Consider the following 15,657-nt stretch of genomic DNA (forward strand, 5'->3'; position numbering starts at 1 on the left):
CCATATGTTCAATGAAGATATGTGTTTTGTTTTGTTTTGTTTTTTGACAAAATCCTATCATTTATCTACTATTTTTGAGGGATCTGGCAGAAATTTTGACTTTAATTTAGTTAAATAAGTCTGTCCTTCCTTTTTAAAATCTCTGTGTCTTTCTGTTTCGGTTAAAAAGTTTCCCCTGCTCCTATGTTGCTATATTGAAATTTTAACATTTGTTATATACTAAATTCATGAAAACACTGGCATCTTTTTCTGGAATCTTGTAATTTTGGATCCCATACTATCTCAGAAGCACAAGTGGCACCGATTTTCTGGCAGACTTTGTCACTTACCAAACATAAATTGAGTGTAACATGGAATAAGAGCTATGAAAATACAAAAGAGTGTGGTAACTCCTCCCATAGGGACTTACAGCTCTTAGGGGGTAATAGGGTGATATCATACACATACATAAAGTGTTAATCAACAATACCAGGTGTGATCTTTGATGGCCAGACCAAAATGTTGGAGAAACAGTTGGTGATATATGGCTTCAAATCAGAAGAAGTGAACACAGTATAGAGTGTAATGTGCAGAGTAAATTTGGAGCAAGGGGGACTGACGTAGCCCTTGAAATGAAATTAGATGACTAGTATCAGAATTCAGGAGTTCTGACTATCTGAGCACTCACACAGATTCCTCTCATTTTGTGGAGATAGGAACAATAAGAAAATATTTTTATGATGACAACATCATAGCTAATAACTGATAGCAATTATCAGTGAAAAATGCATAATTTAAAAATAACATTCAGGGCTTCCCTGGTGGCGCAGTGGTTGAGAGTCCGCCTGCCAGTGCAGGGCACACGGGTTCGAGCTCTGGTCTGGGAGGATCCCACGTGCTGCGGAGCGGCTGGGCCCGTGAGCCACGATTGCTGAGCCTGTGCGTCTGGAGCCTCTGCTCCACAACAAGAGAGGCCGTGACGGTGAGAGGCCTGCGCACCGCGATGAAGAGTGGCCCCCGCTTGCCACAACTAGAGAAAGCCCTCGCACAGAAACGAAGACCCAACACAGCCAAAAATAAATAAATAAATAAATTAAAAAAAAAAAAAAAATAACATTCAACAGTGATGGCTTAATTATTTACATTTTGGTCTTAAATATATTTGTTTATACTTTTTTGAATTGTGATGATATTGCTTTAAAAATTCTAGTTTTATAGCATTAAAAAAATCATCCAAAAATCACAGACATCTCCCTGAATGGTGAGATACAACTAGTCTGCCCTCATCCACTTATGTAAAGTTCTATAGCACATAGGCATAGGAGAGGACAGGACTCAAGTTTGGTTTTTGGTTTTGTTTCTTTTCACTTGTGATGTGTGAAGACTGCTGCCACTTGGTGGTAGAGGTATTCCATCATTACGCCATTAATAGATCTCACTAGAATAAGGTTTCATTACTCTGGATATTGGATAAGGCCCTGCCAGAAGGCCTTCAATACCCTAAGGATAAGATGTGCTAAGTCCCCAAATTAGGTACAGCCATCTTTGGGCAAAAATTTGAGGGTTTGTACTGGGTTTGAGGAGCCTTGATCAAGATATTTCCCGAGGGTGACAAACCCATAATTGCACTTATCAGCTTTTGGCTGCCTTGATTAATGCAACCTTCTGTGATTTATCACCCAGACTATTTTTAATCAGGGGCTCTCCTCATTGTAATAGACTAGAGATTTTCAGGAATGGCAACGCAGGCTTGTTTTATTTATTTGTTTGGTGAAATTTCCTGAGAACACATTACAGGCAAAAATACCCAGTCATTTTGTAGAGACCTGGGATTAGTTGAGATCAGACTGGGATGTTTTCCACCCAACCTCCTTAATGTTTTAAAGGAAGTTTCTGATTTTTCCTCCTGTTACCCTCCAACCACCCTGCACCTATCCTGACATTCAAAGCATTTGGTTAAGGCAGTGTCTGCTAGATCACTCCACTCTCCACTGTAAAGTTACTATTTTTCCATTTCCATCCTCTGCTCTTTAGAAATGAGTCGTTAAATCCAGTAAGGGGTTGGGTAGTTAGTTGTGTGTGGGGGGGTGATTGGCGGGGTGGGAGAGGAAGGGAGAATTAAGCTCTACCTCCTGGATGGAGGAATACCAGTGATGGGTTTTGATCAAAGCAATACTTCAAGAAAATTAAATTGATAAGAAGCACAAGAGGGGAAGAGACTGTCTGAGAGATCAGTTACAAAATTCAAAGCCTGAAGAGATGAGGACATGAACAAAAGCAGACATCTGGTGAAGCACACCTCGAAAATAATATCGTGTAAGTGAAAGAAACCAAGTGATTGGAAATGGGGGAAGAGTGAGAAAGGAAACCTCGAGCTATACTGAGGTTTTGATCCTGAGTAGCTGGGAAAAGGGAGATACAATAGAAAACAGAGAAGATGGACACTTTTGGTTGGGGAATAGAGACTCTGAGGTTCCTGTGGGCATCAAGGTGGACGCATTGAGTGAGCAGTTAAAAATGAAATCACAAAACCATTTACCTCCTTGGGAAATTTGCTACCTTCTAGGGCCCATTCTATGACACAAGACTGCTCTTTCCTGCTCTCCAATCGTATGTCTAAGAAAACTGTTCACTTTTGGAGGAAAGGCTCAGGATATGTTAGGGGTAGTGGCAGAGGTCAGAGGAACACTCCTCCAAGAATAGATCTGGATCATTCCATCTGCCCTATAGATGAGGCTTGGCTCAGTTATCACCACCTCACTGTAAATCTAACTTTGCTGTGAAAATGCGGGGCCTGTAATTACCTTAAGGATAGAACATCCAGTGTTTCTCATTACCTATGTGAAGAGATAATCTGCAGATATTTGAGATCTAGCATTTCTCGGTTTGGGAAATGGTAACAGACAAGGAAATCCTCATTAGCATTTCTATTTTGCATTTCAAATGGAACGGGGGTGTGTTCAAAACTGAGCCTGCTTAAGCTTTAAAGCATTCCTTAATTATATGTTTAGTAATGCCTGAAAGGCTGAGGAGTCCCTGAAAAAAAAAGAAGAGTGTTGACTAAATATCTACGCCTTTTGAGGCGTAGAGGAATGCAAGGAATCTTCAAATCTCAGGGTGGAAGGAGACTGCAAAGGTGATTTATTCTTTTCCATCCCTTCACCGTGGTGAGGATAGGAGAGAGGTGAGGGCAAGGGAGAGGGGGAAGGCTATGAAAATGGTCCCAGAGTGATGGGGCTCTGTCCTCTTTTAAATGGCCGTCTTACTAGGAGACCCATAGCCCTCCTGGCAGGCTGCTCCAGCATCTACTGACTGATGGCCGGAATTCATTTCTCTCATGTCACCTAAATAGCTCAGAGTTAATAACTCATTCTGTTTGTGCTGTTAACGATAAACCGCTTGTAAAGACTGGTTTAATTTCTAAAAGATACAGTGCAAACTATGAGATGGAAGTGTCAGGTACAGAGACTTTGTGAATGTTTTCTTATTTCTTTCTTACCCTTCTTTCTGTCTTACACAAATCTTTTTTTGCTTCTTCCTCCCTTTTCCTCGACACAAATCTTTTTTTGCTTCTTCCTCCCTTTTCCTCGTTTATCATCTTATTTATCACTTACAGTGTTACGTTCTGTTTGTGTTAATAGCCATCCACTTCTCCTAAAAAATGCAATAGTGATTAAAAAGAAGCAAAACAGTTGTAAGAGAGATTGCCTGTAGGATATATAGTTCTATCTGTCTAGACCTGTGCTTATTAATCCTTTCTCAGTCATGGAGCCCTCTGAGAATCTGCTGAAAACTAGGAACTTTAGAAGAGTACACACAATTGTATACATGTACAAATCAGGGTGTGTGGATCCCTGACACTAGGTTAGGCCCTTCTTTTCCAGGTGAGCTAAATTACCTCTTGGGCTAAGACTACCCATCTTAGCCCAAGACTGGTTGGCTTCTGTTCATGGTCCCTGAACAGCATCGTTTCTGGGGTTCTGGACCTAACCTCACTGAGCCGCTCCCTAATGTTAAGCCCACAAAACATGATGGAAAACAGCTTAAGAACACCACCCAAGAAACTTGTGATTGTATCAAAGAAGAATTATCGTGAGGAGTGTGGCCACTGACTCACACTTCCTTCAGTTTCAGAAACCCCTCTTTCTTTCACTACCAGGAAAGCATGCCAGGCACACTCCCACGTGTTAACTTTGCTCCTTCAGAGAGCTACAGGCTTGACACCTAAGGCTGACTTTCGCCTTCTGGGGGTCTTGCCTCAACTACCACTTTCTCGGTGAGGCTACCCTATTTTAGAATGAAAAGGACTCCCACTCCCCACACAACACCCTATTTCTCTTCCTTGCTTTACTTTCCCTTACAGCACTTTCCAAATCTAGAATACTCTGTAGTTTACTTCTTTTATTGCCTGTCTCCTTCCACTGAATGGGAGAATGTTCTGTTTTGTTCACTGGCCTATCCTCAGCCCCTAGAATAATGCTTGGAGTATAGGAGATACTCAGATATTTGTTGAATAAGTAAATGAACAAAGAGATGAATGTATCCCTCTTTTCATTGTCTACCAGGAAGCTCGGGATAAAATTTTCATTTGATTGATATAACGTGTATAGAATTTTGTGGTATGCGTTTTCTATATTCACCTTACTTCTGGCTTCATTTTATTTTTTCCATCCTTTTGTGCCCTTTCCCTCATTTTCTCAGTCACATATTTCGTACTTTTTGTGTATGTGTTATATATAATTTTGTCAGCTCCTTCAAATCTGTTTTAAAGGAGGCATGGAATTAATGCAGTTTTTTTTCTTTGTGCACTGTTATCTCTTCTCTTCACTTTTTTGTCTATTTGTATATTTTTAAATGTTTCTCCCACGATTTTCTACTCTTCACTATTTTGCTTTTTTTTAACCATGTTTTCTTTATATAGAACCATGTGTCCTAACATGTAAGTGAATGTGGTAGTCTGTAGATAGATAGATGATAGATAAATATATATATATATATATATATAGAGAGAGAGAGAGAGAGAGAGAGAGAGAGAGAGAGAGAGAGATAGATAGATAGATAGATGATAGATAGAGATAGAGATCCCTGAATCTGTGTTATTTTGCATACATGTGGTTTATGGAGGATAAATTTGTGAATGTTTGGCTTTCTGGAAAGCTTCTTCAGACATGAAGAGAAATATGTAAATCTGTAGTAACAGCTGCATGAGAAATATAGTAATAAGTTCTGCACAGTGAAATTTTTATTTCTAAGCTTAACCGAAAATAAAAATCTCCTTTTCTAATATTCTAGTGAGAATGATCATTCAAAGGGCTTCGTCTCCTCATGTGACTCAGTGAGGTGTGTTTTTAAAAATGTTTCCACCAAAGTGCCCATAATGGCAGAAGGAGAGAGCAAGTGTACGCCAGCAGGACTTTCATTTTAAGACTTGTATTTTCTCTTAAAAATACATATGAAGTTGGCTTTCTATTACATTTTATATAAGGATAATATTTTAAATTACTTATCATTGAGAGTAATGGGCTGTCCCTGAGCATGCATCAGGTAGGTCCTGGACTTGCAATACTGACCTGGCACATCGCTAGAGAGAAAGTCTATGGTTTAGGAATTCCATGGAGATCGAGAATATCAGCAACAGAAGATGCACTGCCTGTTATAATTCTTATTTTTAAGTCTCTGAATACTTCTACTATTTGAAAATAATTTTTGAAAATTTTCTTTAACTTGATAAAAATCCTTCTAGGTCCAACACCTATGTTGCCTCTTCCATAACCATGATCCTTTATCTAATGCCCACGATGGGAAGTAATGGCACCTTCTCCTGAAAAGTAAATGGACTGATAATATTCACCGAGATCCTAAAATGTAAAAGAACTGACTGTGGAATATGAAGGAGGGGTGCTAGCATATATTGAATTCCTATAATATACCAGCATGTTCATAAACGGTCTTACTTAATGTTTGCACTGATTCCATGAGATTTCTAATGCTATTCTCAAACAAGAAAGTATAGGCTAGAGGTTGAATAACTTGTCCTGACTCACACTGCTAGAAAGTGGCAAAGATATTTAGAAGTTTGAGTTTGTCTAGTTTCAAAATCCATAATTTTTCATGGCGTTGAGGTCACCTCTTTGGTCTCGATAGCATTTGCCTCTCTTAAGGAGAGAAAAACAAATGTACCTGTTAATTCTAAAAATAGAAATGTTAATCAGCATTGATACTGATTTTGTGTTTTAGTATGTTTTATCAACAAAGAAATCACTTTGTAAGCCAGTTGTATTTCTTTGCAACAATTTTTCTCTATGCTGTTTTCTGTTCACAAAGAAGTATCATGTCACGAAAGAATGAAAAGTTGGAATAGAAGAAACTGTTACTTCATGACAGCCTGAGTTACTACCAGACTCCTTACATCTATCTGGAATTGGCTGAAAGTTGAGTAATACGTATAACATATTATATACATTATTATATATATACATATGTTTTCTGTTGTTTTTCAAGTGTACGAAGAGACTATTCCCAGTTATAAATGCAACTTCAATTAAACATTTTACTGAATTCTGAGTAGCTTTTGGACCTTGAGTATTTTCCTCATTCAATGAATATTAAAGTATAACTGATAACACAGACACAACCAAAAATTTTATTTTATTTTAGAAAGAGGTTTTAGTGCTGATAAAGGTCATCAGGGACTCCTAGAATTTTTTTAAGGAGGAATTTTTTTCCATGTGGTTTTCAGAAGTACACTAAATTTACTTTTGTACTACACTGCATTTTATCTATCTCTGGAAACATTTTAAAGTACACGGTGGATTTAATCCCATTAATCTTTGGAAATACGATGAGTGGTTCAGTTTCTGATTTTCATAATCAGCTGTTCTAACTGTAAGATATTACTGCCTTATAGGGACATCTGCTGGTAGATAAATAAAGGTCTGGAACAATAAAATACTGCCTTCTCAGCGTTTGCCAGGGCATCACTCTGAGGCTGTAGCTTTCCTTGTATGCATCTGCTTCAGATAGTGCATGGCTGTTAAAATGCTAAATTTTCTATCATTTCACGGTCCAATGCTTCTCAAGTCACATAAAAATTGCCTTTATTACACATGTGCCTTGTTCCCACAACAGATTCACACATGTATTTAATTTTTCTTTTCCAGACTGACCGTATATTATCCTGAAAACCTCAGGCTTTCTGGAAGCTTATGCGCTCTGGGGCAGATGGCATGAAAATTGTAGCCCTTGGAGTACACGCTCTCCACTATAAGCCATCACCTGTTCTGCTACCTGCCTTGGATTTCCAGATCCGCATGAAACATGCAAGGAAAAAGAAAAGCCACCCTCTGTCAGTTCCCAAGTTGCAGAAACAAAAGTAAAATAAATTTGATAATGTTATAAATGTCTTAAACTTCCAGCCTCTAATTTTTTCACGAGATGGGGGAAAAGCATCTTAATAATTTTATCAGTAAGTTGAAACGCTCCTCTTCCACTCTGCCACACAATGTTTTCCAGCAATAATTAACTGCAGCTAATTAATTATCACCTTTCACTTGAAAAAGAATTACCTGATGAAAGTAAAGCAACTGGTAGTATTATTTCTACGAAACTTAACCATCACCAGAAGGATGAAATAATTTATTTTCTTGTGGTGTTTCACTGAACAAGGATCACCTTCATACTCCATCTCTGGAAAAGCAGAACTGTGTTAAATCCTATATTGTAGACTTAAAATTAAATTGCCCATAAAAGTCAATATTACCAAGAGTACACTGTAGCAGCTTATTCATGCCACTTCTTTAAACTCACTGCACCTTAATGTGCTAATGTGACGGAAAATAATCATCATGGGCCTTCCCAGTGCTTTCTTCTCTATTGTTTATATATGTATATTTTTAAAGCGAGTAGAAGATTGTTTCATCAGTTAAGGCACTCCCTGCCAAAAGAAACAACATAATCATTAACTAATTACAACTAAATAATAGCATTGCACATTTTGACAGGTTAAAGCACATTCAGTTAAGAGTTGAAAGCTCAAGAAAGAGAATAACAAAGCTACTACTCCCACAAAATCCTCAAATGCCAATATGGGAAATAAACTCCACGAGGGATTTCACCAACCATGCGTGTTTTTCACTCTTGCTTTTATTGTGTAAAAAGCATTTGGATTTATATTAACATTTTACAATAATTCACTAAGTGATCCACTTACTTTTACTGATTTTAACCAATCATAAATCATAGAATCTACTGACATTCACAGTTTCAACATGCTGAAATAATCATTTTGGCTGTTGCCCCCATTACTAATGAAGCAGCAAGATACACATGGCGACTCTCAGATGTGAAAAGAATAAGGAAAACCAAGGCAAGAGAGGAAAACCAGTGTTTCCAAATGTAATCTAGTTCATTCGAAAAGCCAAAAACAAAACACAAAGACATACCTGAAATGGCATGTTAGCAATATTGTTTCTGAAGAGCCTCATACCTTAACTGAAAAATAATTTTGATAAAATTAATGCAAAATTAAATTGTCTACTTTATGATTTCTTAACAATGACTCAAATATTTTTGACTATATCAGTGTCTGATTGTTCCCAATCTCCTCACACGTATTCCATCAAAATTCTGAAAAGAAAATGAAAAGAAAAAAATAGAGAATCTCTTTCTAAACCCTGTCCTTTAGCAAGCTCATAAAAGGATAATTAAAGAATAGGTTCTCCAGTGTTGTAGGTACTATAAACTGTTAAAGCTCAGAAAATGTGACTACAGAAGGAATCAGTACACGTTAAACAGCGTGAATGTAGGTACAGAATATCAAGTTACTGTTATTTTTAATTTAGTTATTGTAGCCATAGAACATTTCCCCCTTAACTCTACTATCATGAAACTTCACACTAGACTTATAAAGTTGGCCAGTTTACTGCTAGAGAAATGAGGAAAGAGAGGGCACACAGCAAAGACTATTAAGAGGTTTTGTACTAAACATTGGAAACCAATTGCAATATAATAGAAGTAGTAAGTCATTTAATATATTACTTTTTGCAACTTGGGTATGGAGCAATAAAATTTGTTCAACACATGACTACATTTTTCTTGTGAGAGACAAATGAATCATTATTTAGCAAACGTCAAAAGGGAATTCAAAAGGAAAAAACATTAACATCAGAAGGTGGAATGAGATTCATGCATTAAAGGTTGGTAGTAGTATTGCAAACCACAAAAAAATGTAGAAAAAATTTAAATTATTTACCTTTCTAGTTCAGCACAAATGTCCTACAGCTAATTATCATGAGATATTGCCTGGAAATTAACCAGTCATGTTGTGTTTCTATCTCCAGATTTACAATTAGTAATGCTATTAATGTGGTTCCTGTACTTAGCGTTACTAATTATATTGCTATGAACTAATGGTGTTAAAAATAGCAATAGCCATCAAACTACCAATTAATGCTTAATGAGAGCATATAAACCTTGGCATTGTAATGAATTTCAAAATTATTGTTGCTTGTGTTCCTCTTGTAATTGTGCAAAAATGGGTGTAACCAGTAACCACTGAAGTAGGGCATTGATTGAAAGCATAGCTACCACATCTTTGCAGGAAAATCAAGAAATAAATGGCTCCTTGAAGGAATATATATTCCATTTTACCGTTAGAATTCAACCCACCAGTTTCAGGGAAGAATTTTTCCTGGATACACAATATAAAAAACAACTGAAATACAATTTGCAGAGATGTTGTTTGAAATCCATGAATAAAAAAGGAAACATTTTTAAAAAATTTTTGAAGAGGAACTTTTATGGAGGAATCATTCAACAAATCATCTCTCCTAGAATTATATAAGGCAGAATATCCCAGAAGTTCAGTAGATACCAGAAGGTAGATTTAAGATTGGAATACCCTATATTAGCTAGGATAGGCTAGGTTATGCTGCAGTAACAAACCCTGTCAGTGGCTTAACATACAAAATTTTATTTCTTGCTCACATTTTATGTCTAGCACAGTCACTTAGGGACTACTGCCCACTACAGTTACTCAGGAAGCCAGACCTAAAGATATTCCTCTCTGTCATGCACTCCTATTATCTTCAGAGGAAACTTGGACAATGGTGCCCCCTCTATTACTTCTATACAGAAGTGACTTATATCACTTAAGATGTTATTTCATTGGAGAAAACAAATTATATGACTATGTCTAAGTTCAAAGTGATGAAGAATGTTACCCAGAAAAAGAATTAGTGAAATATTAGTGCACCACCTCATATGTTTTAGTTCTTTGGCACTATTTTAATGACTATAGAAAGACTATGTCTATGGAGAAATTCACTGGAGAACTGCCTAGTGGTGGGGGAACACTGGTAGAACACCAATATACCTCTTTTAGTTTCCAGAAATATGTTCTTTGACTTTGTCACTAAAAAGTCATTTCCAAAAATGGGTTAGTGAGATTACCCTATTAGTATACAGTGTTGCAGTATATTAAATGCAAATGTATCTTTTCCACTTCAGAAATGTACTTTGATATTTCATCTTGACATTAGCCTTTTTAACCCTTGGTCCTAGTCAAAACCATGCTGTATTTCAAGGATAGGAAAGAGCAGAACTTACCATAAAATGGAGTAAGAAAAGGAATTATTTAGCCAGATAAGAGGCTAATGATGTGCACATGTATGTGTGAGTGTGTTCTCAAACCAGCACAAAAGTATGCTTACATCATCCACACTAACAGTGGCAATGAGACACTGAAGAAAACTAAAGAAGACACTAAGAAAAATCACAGGGCTCAACTACAACGTTTACCGATCTACACTTTAACGCAGGAAAAGAATAAAAATATAGCATGCGTATTAAAGTAAGGATATGTATCAAAACCCAAGATTGCCTCACAGCAAGGGGTCCAAAGAGGCTCACTGTGGACTCCAATTGTCCTCCCTCTGCAGGGCCCTCCTGGATGCCCCTTCTTTATTAAATCAGGAACCTCTGACGTGGGTATAGAACACCTTGGAAACAGGACCCCGAAATGGAATCCCAGTTGGGGCTTCTAACACTCCACTGGTCAGGCAGGCACATCATTGCTGTATAACCAGCCCAGATAGCAAGCCCACAGGCACCAAAACCAGGTGCAAACTACAAATATTGTTGTTATCAATAAACTATACGTACTGACAAGCTGGTACAAACTGCCCCAAAACTTGTCTCGGAACCACGGTTATAAACCAATACTACTAATCAGGCCTGTTTCATGTACTGGCTAAGGATCAGTGTCATGAAGTGATATCGCCTATAAAACAGCTCAGGCCAATACCAGGCCTGATGGAAGTAGCCCTCACAGCACAACATCCAAATAGATTTCACAAAAAGCTAAGCATCTGAACTTATAAGGAGAACTACATTATTAATAGATCAATTTGCAATTGCAATTGGGGCTTAGGGATAAATATACCTCTGGGTCGGGGGCATATTTGGAATGCCTAAGGTTATTTTCAAAATTCATCCCACCCTAGCTAGCCCAGCCCTCTCTGAAACTTAACCACTGTCATTGCTGGGCTGTGACTTAGATACTGAGGAAGATATGTTTTAGGCACACTTTCTGTTTCAGTTACTTATCCCTGTGTGTAACATACTGCCCCACAATTTAGAAGCTTAAAACAACCATTTATTAGACTTGCTAAATTTATGCTTTAGGAATCTGCAAAAGGCACATGGTAGTGGAAGATCTACTCCACTATGCCTGGGGCCTTAGCTGGAATCATCTCCAAGGCTCCTTCACTCACAGGGCTGATGGTTGACGCTGGCTGTCAGCGGGGACCTCGGCTAGGCTCAGACAGAGCACGTACACCTCTCCTTGTGGTCATTTTTTTTCACAGCAGGCAGGCTCAGATTTCTTACATGGTACCTCAGGGTTCCAGAGGTGAGTGTCCGAAGAGATGGGAAGTAGAAGTACCAGTTTCCTAAACAAATACCGCATGCTAACACATATATATGGAATCTTAATAAATAAATAAATAAATAAATAAATAGTCATGAAGAACCTAGGGGCAAGACGGGAATAAAGACACAGACCTACTAGAGAATGGACTTGAGGATATGGGGAGGGGGAAGGGTAAGCTGGGACAAAGTGAGAGAGTGGCATGGACGTATATACACTACCAAATGTAAAATAGATAGTGGGAAGCAGCTGCATAGCACAGGGAGATCTGCTCAGTGCTTTGTGACCACCTAGAGGGGTGGGATAGGGAGGGTGGGAGGGAGGGAGACGCAAGAGAGAGGGGATATGGGGACTTATGTATATGTATAACTGATTCACTTTGTTATAAAGCAGAAACTAACACACCATTGTAAAGCAATTATACTCCAATAACGATGTTAAAAAAAAAAAAAAGAAGAAGTACCAGTTTCCTAAAGCCAGGGCTTGGACACTGGTCCAGCGTGACCCCCACTGTCCTCCACTGCTAAAGCAGTCTCGGAGCCCAGATTCAAGGGGACGGGACAGGACACAGAACTCCCCACAATTCAGTGCGAGGAGTGCCAAAGATTTCGAGGATTATATTTTAAAACTAGGACATCTGCCTACAATAAAATGTTTTCAATATTTAGCCTATAGTCCAATTTCTTTTCTATTTCCCGAGATATCTAGTATGAAACCAGCATAGTTGCTTTCTTTGGAAGTTTGTAATTAGAGTTCCCCAAGCAGCTTTTTTTTTTAAAGCTAGTGAATAGCAAGAGTGGGCAGATGACAGGGCGTGTGGCAAGTTCCACTATAAGTCCTTGAGAAAAGTTACTGAAAACTTCCGGGACAAGAATGGAAATCCAATTTTAGTATTAGTAGGAAGCCATAGCTAGTGAAAACTGTTCATTTATTTATGTAAAGTCTCTTTTAGAGAAAGAGCAGGAAAATTCAATGATCATGATTTGAATTTATTTATCTAGCAGAACACTCACAGACAAGTCTAAAATGGATAATATTCACGTTGTGACCATCGATTTTTTTAGAGGGAGCCAAAAACTGTCAGTGGTTGTTTTATTGTTATTACATATAAACTGGTTCAATCATAAAAGTTGTTCAAACAAACTGGTTCTATCATAAAAGTTGCTAAAATAATAAAGATAGAAATGTTTATTTAGCTACAACTAGCAGTTAAAGCCTTCAGATATATTTTCAAATTTTGATGACATTGAATTTTTCTACACTCAGGAAAGAAGATATTATAATTTGAAGGAGAATGATAGTGTATATATTGATTTCATCATTGTAAACTATAACCATATCTAAATTACTGTAAAAGTCCACTTCAACTAAAGAATGTAAAATAATAAATTCTATTGCCTTTATATTTAAAAGTACCTTACTCTAGTTTGAGTTTCATCACTCAAAAAATAAATCCAATATGATTCTACTGATTGATATCCTAATCAAACTCCATTTAAGACAAGCACAGGAAATGATAATTGAACTTCTATTAGCTCTTACACAGGAAATTTGGAAGATATTTGACTTATTTTTACCAACTAACTTTATTTATAGAAGGTTACTAAGTATACTGAATGGGATGACAGTTTTCTGAGGTTGACATTTGTCTTTTCATTGGCTGCTTCCAGGGTTTATTCCAATGAACTGATTGGCTAGAAGTTGCTGCTTATTTTTCTCCACACATTTTGTGTGTTATCTTCAACACTTGGCAGTTGCCTAATGGGTCATTCCTCCCAGATAAAGAGCAATACTCTTTAGGCAAGGCTATAGGTATAGCGGATCTAAAGTGTTTATTTTTATTTTTCCTTATATTTAAGTTTGAATCATTCCACACTTTTCAAGGCAGAAGAAAATGACATACTCCTACATAAGATATTGATAATTCCACAATGATATGCTAATGAGATGTGTCTCCAACTTAATATAAAACATTAAGCCTTGGAAATGAGAAGAAAAATCTATTTAGAAAAGCAAAAAAAAGTATCAAAAAACTTCAGAGAAGTTTCATAAACAAAACAAGGTATAGATAGTACCTATGAGAAAAAAAGCTGTAAACTTTTATTAAAGAATGTAACCATGTTTCTTTATTTTTTTTAAACTTTTGAATTTTATTTTATTTATTTACCTGTATACAGCAGGTTCTTATTAGTTATCTATTTTATACATGTTAGTGTATAAAGAATGTAGCCATGTTTCTTAATGAGAACATTTTATATTTTAAAATGTTATATATGTATATATATATTTTAAATATATATATGTATATATATGTTACAACTGGTATGCTACAATTCCAAAGAAAATTATATTGAAGCTGACAGAATTGTACTAAAATTCACATAGAAAAATAAAAATATAGACAAATAAAAATGTTTTGAAAAAGAAAAATGTGGGAGAGTAGGGATTTGACGCACCTTACCTGATACCAAAACATACCATAAAGCTATTGCAGTAAACAACAGTTATAAGCACCTAAATAACAAAATAAGCCACTGAAACCAAATGAAAAATCCCCAAATGGAAAATGATATTTAGGAAAACATGGCATTTTACTTCAGAAGTATTATAATCGTCTATCCTTATAGAGTAAAATAGTTAGAACCATTAAAAAAATACTCCAAATATAATAAAGTTCTAAACTGTAGATTAAAAGTTAGAAAAATACTAAGAAATATTTTTGCAACTTAGAATAAAGAAAATCTTAAAGCAAATAATGAAACTCAAAAACAATAATAGGAAAGAATTTTTATGACTAAATATGAACTTAAAACTGCATATCACAAAAACCATAAATAAAACATCTGAAACCATATGACAAAAAGTGAATATCTATAAGGTGACAAAAGTCCATACACATTGATAAGGAAAGGATTCACATAAGAAGAAATGCACATGAATAATGAGCATAAGATAAGATTCTCAACCTCACTAGCAATCAGGAAAATACAGATTTAAATAACACAATGTATAATTTTTTCACCCACTGAATTAATAAAAATTAAAAGAACAATAATATGCAGTAAGAGTGAGTATTTCTGGTAGGAGTGCAACTTCATAAAACCTCTTTATAAAATAATATAACATTATAAATAAAAACAAGACATAGACATTCATCGACCCCGAAGTTACTGAAAGGAACATAGGCTGGAGGGATCACAGTGATGTCACTGCACAGGGAGATGTGGAGGCCGGAGTTTGTTGCAGTTTTGCTTGAGTATTAACAAATACTGGAAAATAACTACAACAAAAGCCATTATGTCACTTACAGGAGAAAGGTTGAAGAACCTCCCGAAGATCGACATAATGGAATATCAGGTAGTTATTTGAAAGAAAGTCAGAGCTCTTTATATTGACTTGCAAGGGTGTCCATGATATATTGAATAAAAAGCAGTTTCACAGTGATTCCTCTAGCAGGATCCCATACCCGTGTAACAAAAGAAGAGGACAACGGAAATATATATATATATATGAATACATTTGTATAAGCTTAAAAAATGACATGTAAGTATCACATGAGAGTTAGTTACATTTGAAACATTTGAGGGGTGGGGTCTGGGGGCTGGGATGATTAGCAATTCTTCTTTATCTCTTATTTATTTCCCTAAGCATCCATTGTTTTGTAATTAAAAAAAAAACTCATAAGAAATAGAGTGCCTTGAATTCAGTTTTAAAAGTAAGTTTACTTAATACACTATAGTTATTCTAGTTTT

General features: G+C 36.4%; 1 long non-coding RNA gene across 1 annotated transcript; it reads left to right on the plus strand.

The window, feature by feature from the left end:
• The first annotated feature begins 1,130 nt into the window (after positions 1-1,130).
• LOC309659744 lies at positions 1,131-11,996 on the plus strand. The gene is made up of 2 exons (XR_014262934.1): positions 1,131-3,163; positions 6,307-11,996. It is a non-coding gene; the product is annotated as an uncharacterized lncRNA (long non-coding RNA).
• Positions 11,997-15,657: the final 3,661 nt, after the last annotated feature.

The sequence above is a fragment of the Balaenoptera physalus genome (genome assembly GCF_965194825.1).
Source record: "Balaenoptera physalus genome assembly, chromosome: 4".
NCBI lineage: Eukaryota > Metazoa > Chordata > Mammalia > Artiodactyla > Balaenopteridae > Balaenoptera > Balaenoptera physalus.